The 20,663-nt window shown below is 37.6% G+C and overlaps 1 protein-coding gene across 6 annotated transcripts in view; it reads left to right on the top strand.

Moving 5' to 3' along the window:
• Positions 1–20,663, top strand: part of LOC135279292 (DGAT1/2-independent enzyme synthesizing storage lipids-like) — a 53,499-nt gene that overhangs the window by 7,373 nt on the left and 25,463 nt on the right. The gene's annotated exons all lie outside the window — the stretch shown is intronic.

Below are 20,663 nucleotides of genomic sequence, written 5' to 3'. Positions count from 1 at the left end.
GTAAGAAGGAATTCCATGGGCTCCAAGCTGTGGGCTCTTCTGCTCTTGCACCCCATTTTGGGAGGATACAGGACATGATGGCAGTGGGGTGACTCCTGGCAGCATCTGTGTCAGGGATCAAACTGCTGTGATGAGTGCCTTCCACTCCCACACATCACCCCACAGTCTCAAGTTTCCTTCAATTTTTTATACTTCCCATGCTCTTTTCTCAAAAGCCTGTTGGCAATCCCCTGATTGCTGCTTAAACCAACAGATCCCTACAGTAAGCAAACATTGTCATTAATAATTTCCTGTTTTGGGGTAAAAGATCTGTTATCTCAGATCAGGCAGTTTTGGGTGTCCTGTCTTTACATGCTGTTTTCACTTTCCTTTCATGCAATGAGTTACTCTTCAAGACAGGTCCATCAGGAGGTTTTGTTACCTTGAAACTCAACTGGTATAAAATTACTATTATTACATTTTATGGTTTTGACAGGTGGGGAGCTTTGTGGGCATGGAAGAAACAGCAGGTGGTCTATCACTCACTATGGAGACATCCTTGGTGACTCCTACTTCATTGCTGGTTTGTCCAGCGTGAGGCACAGGCTCTGTCACTCCATAGCTGGTCATCTCACAGTTAAAATGCCAGGGAAATATTCTCATAGTATGAGATTATGCTAAATAAGAAGTATTTTGGATTAAAATATTTTTATGAAACTCACAGGTAAAAATGTATACCCACAGTAATTCTGGTAAGGAAAAAAGTGACATAAAGGGACAAAACAAAGGGGGTGTTACCTCAGTCTCTTCAGCCATGACCAACTGTAGCTAACCAAGACTGATGAAAGAAAAAAAGAACAAGCCATGTATGCTGCTGTAGGTCTCCTGATAAACTTGAATGACATAAATTCTGAAACAAGGCCACCACCAGGGAGACTGGCTGGGCAGGGAGGTCCCATCAGGATCCCCAGTGCTGCTCCCCTGGACTCTGCAGCAGATGGTGGGAAAGGCCAGAGTGGAGGGTGGAAGGATCTGAGCAGAACCACCCTCAACACAGGGTGGTACCTGCCTTGAAGGGGAACATCTCCTTCCTGGCATCTTGGCCTTTCCCTCCATTCTGAGGGTCAGCTTCAGGGTACAAGTGGGCTCTGATAAAATGATTAGCATGGGAGGATTTCTGGGAAAAATGAGGGGCCATGGCACGTGGGCACACAACAGACAGCATCCATGCATAAATAAGGGACTTTAAAGTAGAGGAAAGGTCTGAGACAAAAGCAGGATCTTTCACGCTGTGTGCAAGTACCGTGGGATGCTCTGGGTAAGGTATCATGTGAATCTATGGTATCAGATAAAGCCAGTGACATCTTTATGAATCAGGAAAGTGCAGTAGCTGATATAAAAGCCTGCAAGTGACATCCCGCTAATCTTCAGGGATTCCTATGTAAGTGATGAGAGATTAGACCACCAAACTGATTTTAGAAAGAAAATAAATCAGACATGAGCAGACTATTCTGGAAACACCATCCTTGCATCATTTCAATAGATTTTGTAACAAGACTTGTAGTGGTAAGACCAGAATAAGAAGAGATATAAAGCTGACATCAAATAAATAGCATAGTAGTTCATGAATTTTTTTTTCCTTTCAAAGCAGTTCTCTGCATAAAGGTGCTTCCCTTTCAGCACTTAAAAATCCTAGAAAATTATGTTTTACCGTGCAGTTCACTCAGCTCCTTTGTTGTTGTCAATAGGATTAGGGCTGTCTGTACTAGAGCACTGGTAGCTTGTGAGGCTTTGCAAGCAGGAGGGGTTTTGCCAATGACTTTCAGAGGCCTTTTCTGATAGTGGAATAATATAGGGTGACTGCAGTGAAATGATCATAGTTACTGCTGCTTATCTGTTCCCAGTAGGATTCATTTACCTCAGCTCCTTTTCCCTGCCAAAACCTTAGCCATGTTCTTTTACTGCCTCTCACTTTTTTTTTTTTTCACCTAACACTTGTCAAGCCTGTGCCTTAGCACAGTAAAGCCTACTATTTATTAATGACATTCTTAGTTGCAATCGCTGTTAGCAGTCCTGGCCTCCTTTCCAGGACACTTTTGATTTCATTCATTTTGAGAAAGCACTTGCAGGAGAACTGTGCATCTTTGAACTTGGTGTTCAGAAGTTAAAAACAAAGAAAAAGCCTGCAGTGCACTGGGCTGTAACCTACTGCAAGACAAACTTCTTCAGAACACGGTTTTGTTAGCAGAGTGCCTTTAAAATAATTTTGACTTGGAATTTCCAAATATTAGTGCAGGTTTATAGTGACATATGTATTTTCATACTTATTTTAAATGACAGCAAGTCAGAAAAGAGGCTTCCATTTTTGAAAGAACAACTGTGGAAATGTTCTTTCAATCACTGCTATTTAAACTGTTAAGCAATACGTAATGAGTGATTACAACTTTTTTTAATAGCTTTGCTATTTAAGAATAAAAACATTTCCTGATCTTTATGGTTGTTTTTTATTAGGAATTAAATATGAAGAGATGTTGTCTGGTAACAGATTCTTTTATACAAAAGGAAAGGGATGGTCTGTTATAATCTATTTATTCCATCTCCTTCCAAGGGTGTTGTACCTTATGTATTTTTCTGGAAAAAGTATTTATTTGAGCTGGCCAAAGCCTCTGCACTTGTGATATGTTTGCTTGTCACCAAATACAAGACAAATTAACAATCCAAGGCAGTCTGTAACTGTTCAAGCTTCTTTGTAAGCTTCAGAAGATGCTGCAGAAGTCTCTGAGAATTCTTGAATTTTTGAGCTGAAAATGGAAATGCAATCTTGCCTGAGGCTTTCAGTTACAGTGCTACCTAGAAAATAAACAAAAGGACTGTCCATAGGTAAACTGCCTTTTGGGTCATTTTTCTTAATAAAGAATTTTCAAATTGTGTGTGTGTGTGTGTTTTGCTTTTAGAATTGCTCCTTTATTAGGAGTCTTCCTTTACCGTTTCTGAATTAAATGTAAATTTTTTTGTCACCTTCCTGTTTTGGATGTGAATGTGCAATGCATCTTTCTCTTTTATGATGACCAGAGGAAAAAACCCCGTTAATTTTAGTACCTCTAATATGAAGTAGTTTCCTGCACTTGATTATATTGTATGCAGAAATACTATATTGTGCATAGAACAACAAAGAAATAAAGTCTCTGCTGCAGATTTCTTAAGCAGCTTTGCAAAGTGTAGTAGAAAGTTACCAAAAAATGGGTAACTCTATCACTAGGACAATCTCCTGTTCTCAGCCTGTGATGATTTCATATTCAGCTCAGTTTTCTGACTTCAGAATTATTCTTACTTGCTTCATGTGCTTGTTTATTTTGGTGTTATTTTTAAGTGTGAATTTAAATTCCAGATGATAGCATGGTACATGTATTCATGTATTCATAAGTTACACAAACTGGTGCTAAAAAAGCTGTTATTGAATTGCCTTGTAATAAGTACATAAGTGTCACAGGAGCACTATAATCAACAAATTTTAGGCCTCTGTAATAAAATGAACACTACACAAGCAAAGCATGACATATGCTATGCTCCTGGTTTTTCTTCACAGAACATTGGCATTCTAAAATATTTGAGTGCCAAGACTCAATGATAGTTGCAAAAATATTTAATTCTTGACTGCCCACTGAATCTTGACTAATGTGTATTTTCAGTTACTGTGTCCTCAGCATGTTTTGAGGAGTTACACTGTAAGATGTCTTGCCTGAAGCTGTGATTTGAAGTTTTGCATCATGAGCACCTGACCATTTATGAACAGCATGATGCAGAAACCACACTGGAAGGACCTTTGCTTATTGCTTATTACCATGATGCTGTTCTTATAGATTATGGTTGATTTCTGCATTAACACAGCCTGCCTCTGCCACTCAGCAACTGATCACTTTATCAGCAGGATACTAGGTAAATACTTCTGTGGTAAATAAAATGTTTAGAGACTTGATTTGTAATCTAAATTCAGACACCAGCCTTCATACCAAAATACGCAGGATGGATTTCCTGGTTTTCTATTTGGTATTTTATTTATGCTCAGTTCAGACACAGACTTGTCAACTGGGAGATTTAATTACTTAATTATTTTTACAAGCATTTGATGTCAGATTTACAAGCAAAGGTGTGCACCATTTAAAATAACCTTTACATCAGCATGAAAAATGGATTTCATACACAGTAATTAAATCATGCTACACTGCTGTACAAGCAGGAAAGGCAAATACACATTTTAAGAACTGTGCAAAGGAACAGGGGACAGCATAGCCTTGGCAGAAGAAAGAGGAGTTCGGAGACTCAAAGGATGACCCAGACGGGAAATGTAACTCAGCCCAAGGATTCAGGTGCAGCTCTCTGTGACCTTGAGTCCAGTTTGGTGCCTTACATTAGTGACGTAGATCTTAGATTATTTTTGAGCTGCAAGACTTGAGCAATAACCATGTAAAATGAGAAAAGTAATAAGACAGGGAAAGTGTAATTATTGAGGTGGTAATTGCTAGTAACTGAGCAACAGAAGATAGCAAGAAAAAAATTAGGGAATTGAAAAAAAAAGGTGAGCAATAGTGTTGTGTGGTAGTCCCAGCTATTCATGCTTTTTGTTACCCAGTAAATAATTGCTGGGTAATTTTTGAGCTGTATATATATTGTTCCTGAAATCTCTCTGTAAATGATGAAATATGACCAAACTTAAAGAGTGAGAGTCTATAATCTGCTGTATGTACATGAGACAGTCTCTTATTCATCCGAGTGCCTGGATTGGTTGGAAAACTGCAAATTCTGCTTTCCGCCTTGTGATTCCTCAAGAGAGCAAAACAGACTTCTCTTTTACAGCGTGAGCATATGTCTGCATGACATATATCTGTATTTGCCCTTTGCAAACAGATGTCATCTTAGAAGAATGCCATGCCCCTACATGAAATAACGTCTTGGTTTAAGATCCTGTGAACCCACTTTTCTATAGAATTACAGAGGAATTTTTTTACTTTGCAAAAAAAACCCAGGGTCACACTGCACATTTTTGGGACTGTGTGTCAATTTTGTGTGTTTGATTCTTCATCAGCCTACTTATCAGATATGTGATTGGACTGCTATTTCAGGATGAAGCACAGATAATCTAGTAATAATTAATTGTATGTGTATTTCCATCTCAGATTGTTACAATAGACATGTCCATAGTTTCTACACTTCTGGCCTGGGACCAAAACTGGGTTTTGTTTGGGCTTTTATCTTTTCTTTATCAATTCTTCTATGAATATTTCTCAAGTAACTTTGTATTTAACACTTATAGTATACAGCTAATCAAGTATAGCTCATTTACATAAATTATATTATATTATATTATATTATATTATATTATCTTAATTATAGATTCACTCAGTTTCAGTCAATATCTCTAAAAAGTCAGCCAGTCAATTTATGTTCTTATACAAAAATATTTCCTTTAATACCAGGAAGGGAAATTGGATCTAGCAAGTGCATCCAGCACAAACAATGTTTTTCTCTCAAGAATATTAGACATTCTGTACTACAAAAGACCAGAAATTCTAGTTAGCCCAATATGCTCTGAGAGAGGTAATAGCAGATGCTATTTAAGAAGACCATGCAAGTCTGGCCGTGTTATCTTTTACCTGTGTATTTCTGCAGCATGCAAAAATATTAGGAGTGTTACAGATTTCTGCCTGTCCTGTTTGACTTTGTCTGAACTCTTTTTGAATCCACTGATAACGTCTGCCTTTATGAGCTTCTTTGGTAAGGAATTCCAGAAGTCCAGTGTCTGCTGTGTAATCAAGTATTTCCTTTTATCTTTGTTTGAACCAATCTCTTACCAGTTTCATTAAGCTTGCCTTCGTTCCAGTGCTGTGGGATTGATGAAGAGTTCTCTGTTCACCTTTCCTGCTGCCTTTATGACAAAATAAACCCCAGCCATATTTCTCTCTGCCTTCTCTTCTAAATGCCAGTAAAAATTGAGCTAATGATTTCAAACAAACATCAATGATAATGCCAGGATCTCTCTTTTTGAATTATGAATCAAATGTAATTTCCTTCAAAAGCACTGCAACTGATCACAAACAATTTTCTGTTGTTCTAATTTATTGGTAAAATAAGCTGTGCGGTTACTTAATCTCTGTGAATTATTCAAGGGATTGGCTCTAGAACGGATTTGCTACTTCTTCATTCCCAAATCTTGAGAAATTAATATAGAGAATAAAATAAAACAGGACAAAAGTTGCCGGAAGAAAAAGTACCTCCCTAATGACACTTCAAAATTTCATTGACAGATAGGAATCTTGATACTAAAAATGTATGCATTCTAAGTTGTTAAGAAACGCATGCAGGAGACTGGTCTCTTAGCGATAAACATTGCCTAAACTTCAAGATAATATGGTGCAGAATGACAGTCTCATTGCATCTCCAGGTGGGAGTACCAGCATAAACACAGGGCCAGGGAGCTGTGCCTCACAGACAAGCCTTTCCCTTCTAATCTTACTATTAATATGATACTCCATTAAAACTGGAGGAGGTAGATATGCATAGCTGGTCATTTCCTGTCTTGGCAATCAGATCTAATTTTAACTTAATTTTGTTGTGCTGTGATTACCTAAATCAGCCTAATGTTACACCCTATAGCTACTTCTGCCAGAGGTAAGAAGTCCAGCATTTCTACACTTTTTGCTTACAGCCATTTCCTTTGGTTTTCTCTACTTTAAACTTGTGATGTAACTTAGGTAGAAATAACACATAGTGCAACTTCCCCATCTAAAATGTCTATTTCTGTTATTACTTGCCCTGCCTCTTTCTCTGAGAATGCCTTCCACTTGCTGTCTGGGTCAGGTGCAGACCTTTTGTGATTATCTGGTACTTATCATAACTGGGTTCGCAGTTCTGTGCTTTTAGATACTTTAGATACTTATTAGATCTTATACCTGGGGTGGAACAGACCCTGAATAAGACAAGGAACAGGGAGAGAGCACAAAACACACCATTGGTGAGTAGCTGGGAAAGAATCAGGTGAGATTTCATATTGCTTACAAGAAAAATGTTCTAACCGAATATAGCCGAAGTTGCCCCAAAATTTGCCCTGAGATATATCAGCAGATTGATAACAAAAATCAACTATAAAAAAACAGGATCAGAAAACATGGTTCTGGAATAATGTCCTGAATGTGAAAAACCTAAAGAGTTTTAAAACTGAGTTTGAAACACTTTGAAAAGATTCTATAGAAAATTCTCAGGGAGAAAATCAAGTTCTTATATATTGCATGTGGGACTGCTTCTGAAGGACTAAGAAAAAGGGACTTTTATTTACATTTCTACATTCTCTACAGTAAGAAAATTCAAACATTATATTGATCTATGTGTCAGTTTCTGCTGCTTGTCTTTGGAGCAGAACAAAAATCTCTTCCTGCCTCTTTCCTACCCTGGACTTGCAGGACAAAATGTCTTTGTGTTTCTATTGACTTAAAACTGCCAGGTGCATTTCTAGTGTATACTCCTTATATGTTCAAGCATTGACAATTTGGCCAGAATTGCAGTCAGAGAATCTTTCCTTAAGTCAGTCTGGCAGGGACAACAGGTTTTTCCCACCATCTGTGAGTTTTCTTCAACAAATTCCTTCTTGTTGCAGATATCTCTGTCATTGACAACTCCCTTAATCTGTCCTGTCCTAGTCCTGTAACATTTAATTGCTATGGCTCTTGACCTCGTATTAAAATTCTTAAGCTAGCTGATATGGAAGCATCATGTGCCATTGCAAGTAGAGTAGGTGCTTTATGGGCTTCTTCAGTAGGCTGTTCCACAGTTTTTCTGGAGACTGGATTCATACAGATCTTTTCAGTTCTGTGTTTTTATATTGCAAACAGGAGTTGAGTAGCTTCTTCCTATTGGAGTTATTCCGCACACTAATAGCTCTTTTTTTACCACTGGAAAGTACAAATTTAATCTCTGCTGAACACCATGGGAATGAAACAGAAAGACAGAAATATTTATCCCACATAATTTTATGTGTTTAGATTTGCGTGATCCAGCTCTCCATGACAAAACAGAGAGAGACAACTTAATCACTGGGAAGGCTTGAGGGAAAGATGTTGCAACAAAGCAAGTTTGATTTAGACATACAGCCTACCTTTTGGACATCTTGCATTTCTCAAGAAGGATGTCACCTGGTGAACCAACCATGCTTAACTACTGACTCACCTCCTGCTTAAATTAGCTATCAGTATCCACAAAGTTGTGGACTACTATTCTGAATCCCTAAAATATATGGACAATCAAATAGAAGATATTTGAAAAAAGAGTTAGGAGAAGAGTTGTTAATTCAGGGGTTAGGCAGAAAAAGATAATGGATTTTTAAAGGAGTTAATATTTTTAGGAGTAAGAGAAGTAGAGAAGAAATTACAGTATATAGCTATTTTATCCCTCTAGCTTTTCAACTCTTCAAAACAGATAAAATTTTAATGTTTTTTCAATAAAGTATGCAATTTGGCTAAAATTTGAAAAAAATTGAGTTTGAATAGAGAATGTTACAGTGCTAAGGGGCTGTCAAAGAGATGCCTACTCTGGATTAGCTGTAAAATTTTTCTCATCTGAATAAGATTGGATGAGATAAAAGCATTCTGTCAGAGACATTTCTGCTCTTGCCTGGGTAAAGAACCTGTAGTTCTGGATCTCTGTTCTCTGTGCAAGGGTGACCCAGGTCCCCTGTGAACAGGAGGCATTGGACTTTGAAGCAGTTCTGAGGAATCAGGCATCCTCATGTCTCTTGCAGTTTCTCTACAGACCAAGGAATAGTATAAAAGGAAAGCCACCGAGGAAGAATCACCCAGCTTACAAATATTCTTTGAGAAGGAAAAAATCAGCCAGATCAAATTTTTTGCCAAAGGTTAAAAATACTACTCTATAAAAAAAGAAAATTATTGCTATTTTTTATTTCTGTTTGTATTTATTTGTTTAAAACTCTGATCTGTACTCCTGAGTAAGTTGTCTGTGTTTGCTTTTAGTAAGCAATTAATCTTCATTGCTATTTAATGAGAAGAAAAATGATAAAAGTACTTAGTATTAAATTCATTATCATTAAGTTACAAGAAAGAGAGAAAAAATATCAAAGCAGTGTTCTTCAAGAAGGAAAGCAAAAGAAGGTGGAGCTGTATACAAAGACCTCATATTATACCAGTATAAGAAATTATGATTATAGAACTTAAAAGATATGTTCAGTAGAAATTATTTTTGTTCCTACACTCAACTGCTAAAGAAAAGATAACATTGTGAGAAAAGAGGATGTGAAATTATAGAAGACTTAAAAAAAAAAAAAGTCTTCTAAAATTGCATGTCATTAAAACCAGCTAACAATGGATTCCAGATTTAGGTTGTGAAAGCTTAGGGAACTGTGTTCACACTGCTGATAAGAAATTACATGTTGGAGAAGAAATATCCATGCAAAGTACAGCCATTCACTTGGATTCTCTTCTACTGACATATCAAAAGGAGTGTAAGGTCAGTCTATCAGTGTGGTAGTTTCTGGGGTCGCCGTTGAAGGAAGGAAATTGATGAATCTGACTCCATGTTCTTAGAAGGCTAATTTATTATTTTATGATCTTATATTATATTAGGAATACTTAAACTAAACTATACTAAATAGAGAAAGGACACAGACAGAAAGCTAGAAAGGTAATAATGAAAAATCTGTGACTCTCTCCAGTCTGGACACAGCCTGACTGTGATTAGTCATTAAGTCAAAACAATTCACATGAAACCAATCAAACATGCACCTGTAGGTAAACAATGGCCAAACCACATTCCAAAGCAGCAAAACACAGGACAAGCAAATCAGATAATTATTGTTTTCATTTTTCTCTGAGGCTTCTCAGCTTCCCAGGAGAAGAATCCTGGGCAGACATTTTTCCAGAAAATATGACAGTGACATATCAGTTGTTTTCTATTATAACCCTTGCTTGAGAAACTGCCATGATCTCAGGATGGTCTCAAAAATCTCATGGTCTCAAAAATGTTTTAGGCAATAGTGGATTAAAAGTAATATTGTAGCCTTCCACACAATGTATTTGGAGACCTATTCTCTTAGAGAGCGTATGTTGTCCCTTTTGCAAAGTCTGATGCCACTTACCTTCTGGAGTAATTTTTACTTTCTAGGAACACAAAGACTGAGATCAGTGTCTTGACACTTAGGGGAGCTGTGTGAAGGTCCATGAAGGCGTCCATGGAGGCTTCACAAACATCCATGTCAAGAAGTCAATATATCTATCCAAAATGCCTTAGACAAAGCAGTTAAAATCACAAAGAAGACTGGAAAAAAAAGTTGACCAAACTAGAAATCAATAATACACATTTTGGGGAAGAGACAGAAACAAAACAACTTTGTGTAATGCCTATGCAATTAATCAGGTAATTACCAATAGTTGGAAAAATCTGTGAACTCATCACAGAACTAGTGGTCAAAGAGCAACTTTAAAATACACTTTTACTAATTCAAGCCAGATACATTTAGCCAGCCAAGGTGCTGATACTGAAGAACTACAAAAGCTTTCTTGCAAGCAAGGTAATATAGGGAAATACTTTCAGTTAATGGGTTCTAGTGGCAGATCCTAGATCTTATAGGGGAAGTCATGGGGTTGAATCCTGATCCGTCTGGACTGCATGTGAAATGACTGTCTTGAAGAGAAATGAGAGATGGCTGAACTTCCTTTAGAGCAGGCATAGACAAGATGACCTCTCGGGTCTCTGCACTGTATTTTTATAATTTTATATACCTTAGGTTGGTCTTTGTTGTTGGTGGTGGTGGTTTTTTAATTTTTTTAATTTTTTTTTTTGGTTGGTTGTTTTTGTTTTGGTTTTTGGTTATTGTTGTTTCATTTGGGGTTTTTTGTTTGTTTTGTTATGTTTTGGTTTGGGTTTTTTTTTTTGCAAGAATTCTATGGGATTTTATGTCAACCTTATAATTTGGATATGATGTGATAATTTGGGAGGACAATAATAGGTGGATATTCTGAAATCAGAATGCTATGAGTCTCAGCAGGACTTTTTCAAAGTTTCAGACCACCTGACTATTTTTAAGAAATCTTGATGATCCTTTTGTAGCCATGAGGTATATATTGTCAGAGATGAAAAAGATATTTTACCCTCCAAAATTAAGGTTTGTTTTCTTAACTGATTGAGAAAAGAGGCAGTTGTCATATGTATAACTTTTGGAAATGCCTGAGGGGCTCCTATGAACTTTACACAATAATAATAGCATGTCAATAGAACATGTTTTTCTAACCTAGCAAATGTCCTGTATGATAATGAATTTTATTCAAACTACCTCTAGCTTCCCTCAAAATCTCCATTTATGCTGGGAGCAGCCACCTTACTACATTTTTCCAGCTCTAGATGTAAGGCTACCTTTGCTGCATTCTGGTGCCAAGCACAAGTGATTTATGCAAACAAGGGCTAAAGAGAAGGATGTTAAGATTTGCTAATGTAATATTACAAGTTGCCAATCTCAAGCTCAATACTCCATTAGCTGATCTCTTTTCTAGTTGAACAAGGCATAATTTTCATTTCATAGGTTTCATATATTAGTTTGTGCAAGTGGGTGCAGAAGCATCAAGACACTAAAGGAAGTAAAAATCCTTTTAACATCATTGTTGTTATTCTAAAAATTTGTTTTTAAATGGGAATTTTTATGCGACTCTTCTTAGAAAAGGAACAACCACCAAAACCTCAGTCTGTATCTAGACAGATAAAATATATAAAGAAAAATTTCGATGCAGAAAGGCTCTACATAAGGTCAACTGTTATGCAAGATTATTTACAAGCTCTGCTCTACACAGGATGATTAATAATATTGTTTCCACATCCGGGCGGTGTTAATGCAAGAGTTAATTATTTGTTATAACTGTGATTAAGCTGTTTATGAAGCTGTACTTTAATATCTGCTTTATTCTTTATAGTGTCTAGGTAAATTACCCTTTTATTGGTTTTAAAAATGGTCTTGACCCACAGACGCGCAATCAATTAGTGGTTTGTTCTCTTACTTTTACTCTAATGAGCCTGGTCAGTTCTGAGCAGGATAAAAAGGGATCTTGAATCTCAAAGAACTCCCTGACTTTAAGGTGTTTCTCATACTGACCACATTTGTTAAGGTCAGGATATGCTCTTTCACTGAGGCATCATTGCATGGAGGCACACCACTGAGGCAAGAAAACCAAGAAAAGAAAAATTGGCACAAATATTGTTTTTAATTCTTATTGGCTACTTTCAGCTGCACATTTAGCAGAACTGCCTTGTTGGGTGAATGATCCAAAGACATGGTACTGAAAGCCCTACAAGGTATAGGAAACGAGTGTTTTGTTAGGGGTCTTTGGGCTTTATTACTAGAAGGCACAACTTCTGAGAATCCTGTTAACTGAGTAGGCTATCTTGCAATTTAGCTATAGCTCATGATGTTATAGAAAACCTGAGTGTAATGACAGGTGCACTTAACTGCACACACTGCTCAGCAAATACCCTCTATTTTAAAGAGTTCCTTTAAAAGGACATGGGGTTTTTTTCCAGGTACTGTTCAACTCATTAATTTGACCACATATTTGCAAATAAAAATGGTGGAAATTTCAGTAGCTTCCTGAGGACAACAGGCGTAAGAATCTCTTACCAGGAACAATGGTATTTTGTTCGCAGTTTCAGTTTTTAGGTTTAGAGCTATGTGGACAGCCAGCACCCCTGATGGCTGGAAACAAGAATGATCTCAGCTGGGGACTGAGTCATGTAACACACCTGCAGGCACAAAGCCTAGGGTAGCAGATGAAAGAGGACATTAATTAAAGATTAAATCTGCAATACCGTGACCAAATCATGAGGGAGTGTACTTGCCTTTTACCTAACAATCAGAGGTAATAACAGAGCATTTAAAACATATAGATACTTTTATAATCTCCCACCAGAATTAATTATTTCACTCCTTAGGGATTAAAAAGCTTCCTTGGCCATCAAAGGTCATTAGGCTAAGGCTATTTCCGACATGAGACAGTCCTGAGTCTGTCCTGTATCAAAGCTGCTGCTGCATTAAGAACTAGCCAGACTATGCCAACTGTTAGATAATCTCAGCAGCAAAGCAACTGGAGTCTTGAAAGTGTGTGAACCAGGTTTGCATGCTGGCATGCCCAGTCTGCAGAGCTTTGGGAGTTTTTACTCTTAAAATGTATCCATCATAATCTCCCCTACTCCCTCCATGCCTGCTGCATGAGTTTGTGGGATGGAAAATGTCTGGTATCAACCAAACTCTCTCCTGATGCCAAAATCTCAGAATCCAGATTCTTAGCAGATTCTGAAAGACAAAGGTAGAATGGCAAGAAGCAAATACCCATAAAGGCTATCACTTTAAAGGACTGCAGCTGGGAGTAGTCACATTCTCTTTTAATTTCACATGGCTGTTTAAGTTCATATTAAAACTTCATGGGAGATTTTCAGGAGGTGTTCACAGTTACTGAGTTATGTGTTTCATAATCTTGGAGGCAAGTAAGGAATGAGGGAGGCTTTATCCCTAGAGTAAGTCCTTTGGAAGGGCTCAGTAGTGGCAGGGTAGTGAGAAGCAGTGTGGATGCAGTTAAAGAAAGTTACAGGTGATGTGCAGACTGTGTGAGAATGGCAGTATTTCCTCAGAACACTGGGGCCACAGATACAACTGGAACACTGGTGCTGTGGGCTGTGAGGACAGAGTGCACTTCTGTCCACCTTAGCAGTGTCATAACAAGGGTGCAATCTGCCTTGTGGTTACACAGTCTGTCTGGGAAAAATAGTGTTGCAAGAGGGGAAAAAGAGATGGCCTTCTTGGTATCTGCAGCATCAACCTCAGCCTCAGAATGGCAAGGTTTAGGAAGGAACACAGGTCATTTCCCTGACTGAATTTTAACATCTGAGAAAATTTTTTTTTCAGAGGTACCCAATCCAAAAATGAATCCTACATTTGAAGAAGCAGCCACAATGGTCTTGATCACTTAAGGATCTCATGGAAACTGTTATCATGGGGAAAAACACCTTCCTGAGTACATGTAATGATGAATAAATTTCCAGGGGCTCAATAGGTGAATACAGGAAGGTTGCAAATACTGACATCAGGTCTTTACTAAGTGACAGTCTTGCAGATGGGAAAAAAGTTGGCCAATCCCTTTAAACAGCTGTGTGTAATTGGATATGGAAACATTGAAATATTGAAATAAATATACATTTGTGGAAATATAGAAATGCCATGCAGTAGCCTAAATTAATAGCCAGATTAGCTACCAAATGATACAGTTCTTGACTGACCCAAAAATATTGTAGATTCCTTCAGTTGTAACTGAGAGGTCAGAATGATTAAAAATCAGCACGTAGAAAGGGGCAAGAACACATTACACTGATAATCTGATGTATTTTGTCAAATACAAATCATGATCAATTTTTATAGTTAGCAAGAACAAGAAAAACTTAGTTTTACAAGGAAAGAAAAAGCATTCTACAAATGCTGATGAATTCTTATGTCAGGCATCCCTGGGCTGGAATAGAAGAGCACCACAGAGTTCTGTGCTAAGATGGCAATAAAAAGTCAAAGTCCTGGGATTTCTCACTCAAAAAGACAGGGAAATTTCCCTGCCACTTTCTTCCTTCTCTTGCATTCCAATGAATGCTAAATTATCAAGTACAATTTTAATCACAACATGCAAGAACATATTGGATTGACCAAGATTCCATCATTTTCTCATAGGCACAGCCAGAAATCAGTGATGACAATGTCTTTGGGCAGTACTTTTTAGCTCCTATCAATATTGCTGTAATAAAGGACAAAAGAAACAACTACATCAAAGTGATTTGTCCAGATCAAGGCCAGCATCCTTAACTGCAAACACCATTTTATCTCCTGCTGTTCAATTACTTGAATAGACTGTTCTGTGGCTCAGAATCCATATCCAGAAATATCTTCCAGGAAAGCACTTAATGAACTCTGGAAAAAAACCCTCTAGTTATCCAGACAGAAAAAGTAAACTAGTTCAAGCCTCAAACAAAGCAAAGTAGTACTGATTACAAAATACCCTCAGAAGAAATTATGAGAAGGATTTTTGTGATTCAGATTATTTGATCTGAGGTGGCCAAGCATATGCACATTCCCATGTTGGGCATGGAAATGAATTTGTGTGGAAATACAGTACATATTTTCAAAATGAACTGCATCTAAAATGAATTACATTTTCATTATGTGAATAGTATTTAAAATATAAACTGCATCTTTTTACAGAAACCTCATTTTATATTTTAGGACTGTAAAGAAGCCCCAGAGAAATATGAATAGTAAGTAGTAAGTTTCAAGTGTCTTCACTCTGCTAGAGCAGTATAAAAAGAGTTAAAATGTGGATGAGAACCAAAGATCCTGCTCTGTTGCATTGGCAGCATTCCTAAACATGTCTAGGTCACAGTGAATTAAGTAAAGTGATTTAACATATTGCAGTGGGCCTAGTAAATTCAGATTTTATTCTGAAACATGTAAAAGATGGTATTTTTTCCTTCTTGGATTACTCTATTTCAGAATCACATTGAATTAATTTTTTAACAAAGTTAAAAACTTGGGGTTTTAGCAAGTTTTTATTAAGTCACCACTGCAGCTACAAATGTGTTGTGGTTTTGGCTGGGATAGAATTAATTTTCTTCCTAGTAGCTGGTACAGTTCTTTGGTTTGGGTTTTGTATGTAAATGATGATGATAAGATCATTGATGTTGATAACTGTTTGCTTAGTTGTTGCTAAGCAGGGCTTACCCAAGTCAAGGACTTTCCAGTTTCCCAGACTCTGCCAGTGAGCAGGTGCACAGGAAGCCAGGAGAAGGCTGGCCAGGTCAGGACAGCTGCCCTGAACTGGTCAAAAGGGATGTTCCATATCATGGACTGTCATACTCAGTGTATAAATTGGGGGACTTGGCTGGAAGGGGCCAGTCCCAATTTAGGGATGGGCTGGGCATTGGTCAGCAGCTGGTGAGCAGCTGTAGTGAGCATCACTTGTCTGTCTTGGGTTTTATTCCTCTATCTCTACTTGTTAACTCCCTTTTCATGGATGTTTTTATTATTATTATTATTATTTACTTTATTTAAATTATTCAACAGTTCTTATCTAAACATGTTTTAACTTTTTCTGATTCTCTTTTGCATGCCGCCTGTAGACTGGGGAGTGGATTCAACAGCAGCAGCATAGTTCTTAGTTGCCATCTGGGGTTAAAACATGACCCAATGTAACCTTAGATACCAGTAAATCTAAGATAGAATAAATTCTTCCTGTTGTAAATCTGCTATTTAATTCATTACTAGTCATAGAGATATTGAAAAATACTTGTTTGATTTGGTACAAAGTGTGGCTGATCACAGAAAAGCTAGAAATTGAAAATCCAGAAAAAAAAGGAGGTCAAGAAGCACATTGCTACTTTTTATAGAAGGAAAAAAAAGGACTGAAAAACATGCAGGGGAGATAAAAGATTTAAGCCAGTCTAATCAAGAAAGTCTGATGCTTTTGATTCGCTTTCTTATTACTAAAATATAAGCTTAAGTTTTTTCCCCATTTTTCAGGTTCCTTTCAGCTAATAGCATTGCCTTTGCAAAATTACTTGAAATCATGATTTATTATTGTTTAATTTTGAAAATTACTGTATTTTTCATGCTCCTGAACAGCTCGTAATTTTTTTTCTTGTGTCATGCAATGAGCATTTAAAATTGCAACCAAGAAAATATGTATCTCTGATTACCACTAAATTTAATGGAATAGTAAAGTGGTTTAATTTATTGTCTTTCAGTCCCTTCCAAGAGACAATCTTATCTCCTGAAATGCCTGTTTGTTTTACAGAAGACTCATAAGAAAACAATAATATTAATTATCATGTTGGAGGGTTGTGGGGTAATATCTATCACTGGATTGTTTTTTAGACTGATACAGACAAACATCTATGACGACACGGACACAGACAGCACTGCCATAAGCAAGGGGATGGATCTGATCCCCTCTTGAGGTGAACCAGTCCTTTCCAGTTTCTTGCTGAAGAGATGGTTCAAATGTCTTAGTGACACTGGACCAAGCATGTTATTGAGGCATTAATATGTTGTACTTTCTTCCATAAGAAAAACTGCCTCAGTAAGAAACTTGACTATAGCTTCTGATTTTTTGTCAACCTACAGTTGACATTTGTCATATTTCAGGCTGAGTTTTCTGGTTTTGGTGAAGAATGAAACACACCCACAATTTGAAATGATGTTACAATATTTTCTCATTTGTCTTTAAGTACATTCCCCTATGAGAAGAATTGTGGTTTCTCTCTAAAACAAAAACAAAAAAAATCAAACCAAACCAAACTCCAAAATCCCCCAAAAAACTCCAAAACAAAAAACTCCTAAAACAGGTTTTAGCATTTCTTATCTGCTGTGGCTTTATCAAGATTATAATTCACATAACCTTTTCTTAATTATGCAGAAGAAAACAGTCTCAAAATTTTCATTTTAGGCAGAATATTTGAAGTTACACTTTCATGAGTGTCCAAAACAAGTACTTTTCTCTTAAATTCCTGAAGCGTAAAACATCCTAGACAGATCCATTCAGCAAAACCCATGCTCTAGTAAGGTTTTATGACCTTCCAGCCCTTCAGAAGGCTGCTCTCTTTGGTGTGTACCTCCTGCGTGGGCAAGGTGAAAGGGTGCATAAAGGGAGGATGTCACCCACACTTGATATTACAGCTCATCTACTTCATTTTCATCTGTGCAAATTCTACCCCCTTAGATAATTGCTACATATACACCCACTCAGCTTGCAATTGAAAGAATGCTATTATTACAGTGTTTAACTGAAGTAATAACTAGAGCAAAGTCGTTCAGCCTCTTGACAGTCCGGACCTAAATTATATTATGATGTTGATTTGGGGATTTGATGGTGAATGCTGTTTACAATGCTTGAAGTGGTGCACAGCCAGTCAAGAGAAATGGGACCATCAGACTGTTCTGAAGGGAAGACCTGAGTCCATCCATTGGGATAAGCCTTACAACTCTACATAATGGAAAATGTTTAAAGAGATAAGGCCATACTCTACTGTATCTATATGTACATGAGTTTAGAAAATAACCATGTATCCAGGTGCATGCAATAGTTAATAGCCATGTTATTTGCATGTGTGTTTCTCAGTAACAGCAATACAGTGTGAGTACATTAAATACACTTCAGTCCTACTAAAAGAAGTACACTTATGGCCATCACTAGTATTTTGACTGCCCATGCCACACTGGTCTTAGTTTATTCTGCTCAAAATGGCACTGATTTATCAGAGAAACTATGTGTGCATGGTTTTGCTGAGGTACTGTGGGTGTTCCAACCCTGGAAACTGTGCAACTACTGCAAACATTTCTGAACCTCTGTTTGTATTTGGGAGAAATTGTTTCTTCCTCCCTCTTCTCTGAACTTGATGTCAGCAGGTTCTGTGTGACACAATTGTTATGGTCTAGAGGTAAACTTAAAGTATTTCTATCCTTTGTCCCATATGTTGCTCTTGTTACATTTCCAACTGCTTTATATAGCGTTTGAGCCATTGACTCAAAGGCTAAACAGTGCACTGTGACACTGGACTCAATGGAGGGAAATCACCAGATATATTTCTGACCTGAATCCAGGCTGACCTACTATGAAGTGTAAAAAATGTAGTGTGCTTATGTTCAGAAATGTGTCACCTTTTAAGACCTAAATATCTAAATGGCAGGGGTGTTATAACTAGATGATCTTTAAGGTCCCTTCCAACCCAAAACATTCTATGACTTTATGATTTCCAAGACTCTATGCTATATTTTTCTCAATAGAGTGTTAATTAGACTGAATCAGACTAAAATAACAATTAAACAGGAAAAATCATTCTATTTTCTGCCTCTAGGCACATAAACAACACAACACTATCAGTGCAGACAATAAAATCTCATGGCAACTGCTGAATTCCAGCAGACTGGAGTGAAAGAGAAGTGCAAGGGAGTAGTGAAGGTTATGCAAAGGAAGGGTGGGAATTGTGAAATATCAGTGGGGTTTTACAGATACCAGAGTGGGAAATAAGCAGGGGAACAGCCTTTCTTTCAAACAAACCAGGGTGTGTAAAATAGCTGGGAATGCAATAGCGTTTCTAGATAGTGAGGCTTCAGTAGTTTGGGGTCAATGGAAGGATGCTGTGAAGAGTGCACCTAACCACAGAAGGGAGCTTTCTTTGGTGACAATGTGGTAAACTGGGCAAAGAAATTAGGAACCAAGGTGATGGAGCCAAGGCAGGGCTTGTTCAAGTGAGATGGATCAATCTTGAGAATAGAGAAAGAGATCCAGAAGGAGAGAGAATCTCAGCCTAAGAACTGCTGCTGGCAAACAAATGGGGAGTAAGAATAATACAGAGTGAAATTTGGTAAAAAAAGGGAAGACAGGAAAACGATTGAACGTCAATAGAGTGCACATATATTGGAAAAGAATGCAGAGGACAATTTCAAAATATTATTAAGGTATATAGAAAAGAGAGATAACAATACCTGCTCGAGACCATGTTTTCTTATAAATTGGATGAGACCCAAAATTCCTGATTATTTGTCACATCTCTGCTATCAGCAAATGATGTGCTGAAAACCATGGATGACAAGAAGGCAGGATGCAAATCTGTGGGATAGTGAAGGATACCCTTCTGCCAAGCTGCAAGCTCCTGCTGCAGTGGTTAGGAGGTCTCCAGCCCTACAGGCTGACACCACTGTCCCTGCCAGTAGTTAGATGCTGAATCTAGAGCCAGCTGGCCCACACTGACAGCTGTAGAAGAGAAGAATGGAATTGAGGCTATGAAAAAGAAATGGGGAGACTTGTGCGGCAAAGTAGCCTTGGCTCTAATGATCTTGCATGTGTAAGAGAGATGGCTTACACAGATAACACAGATACTGGATGAAGGAGTTCTTCCTGGAGCTAGGAGTAAATACTCAGTGCTGCTCCTCAAATTATCATCTTCTGCTTCAAGGCAAATGAACTGAGTTAGTTTTTAGACCACTAAATTTTAATGCCAAGTGACTTTTTTTTCCTCCAGGACAGCAGTGATATTTGCAAGCACAGGATAAGTTTGAGCCTTGGCAGAATTTGGTTTGATTCTGCTGATTTTACATAGGAAAAACCAGAAGAAATTTCCACACTTAATGTCTCAATACTCCTGCGTGAGCAATGTAGTTTCTTACACCATCTACAGTCAGCAAATTCCATCCACATAACAGCTTTCCAAGAATGTTAGTGGGGGATGTTTCCTTCAGGATCAAAAGGAAAAGCTCATTTTCTTCCTCATCAGTGAAACATCTCTTCAAGAAGATAAAAACTGGTAGCTACCTCTAAAGCTTCCAAGCCTGCCTGCAAATAATCCCACATCTGTGGTACTATCCTGCTTCCCACATTTTAGCATCAGTGATTGATATGTTTAGAATGTCAATGTTTAAAAAAAAAAAAAAAAGAAAAGCATTCAAGTTCAGTTTATTGAGACCTGCAAGACAGTCATCTCTTCCCATCACTCTGCAACATTACTGCCTAAAATAGGATACAATCCTAATAACCCACAAAGACCACTATTGCTCCAGAATGGGGTTAGTAGCAATTGCTAAACCTGTTTAGGTTCATATATAGGCACAT

The sequence above is a fragment of the Passer domesticus genome, chromosome 1, assembly GCF_036417665.1.
Source record: "Passer domesticus isolate bPasDom1 chromosome 1, bPasDom1.hap1, whole genome shotgun sequence".
Taxonomy (NCBI): Eukaryota; Metazoa; Chordata; class Aves; order Passeriformes; family Passeridae; genus Passer; species Passer domesticus.
The sequence above is the reverse complement of the archived record's forward strand: the minus strand, read 5'-3'. Positions and strand labels throughout refer to the sequence as shown.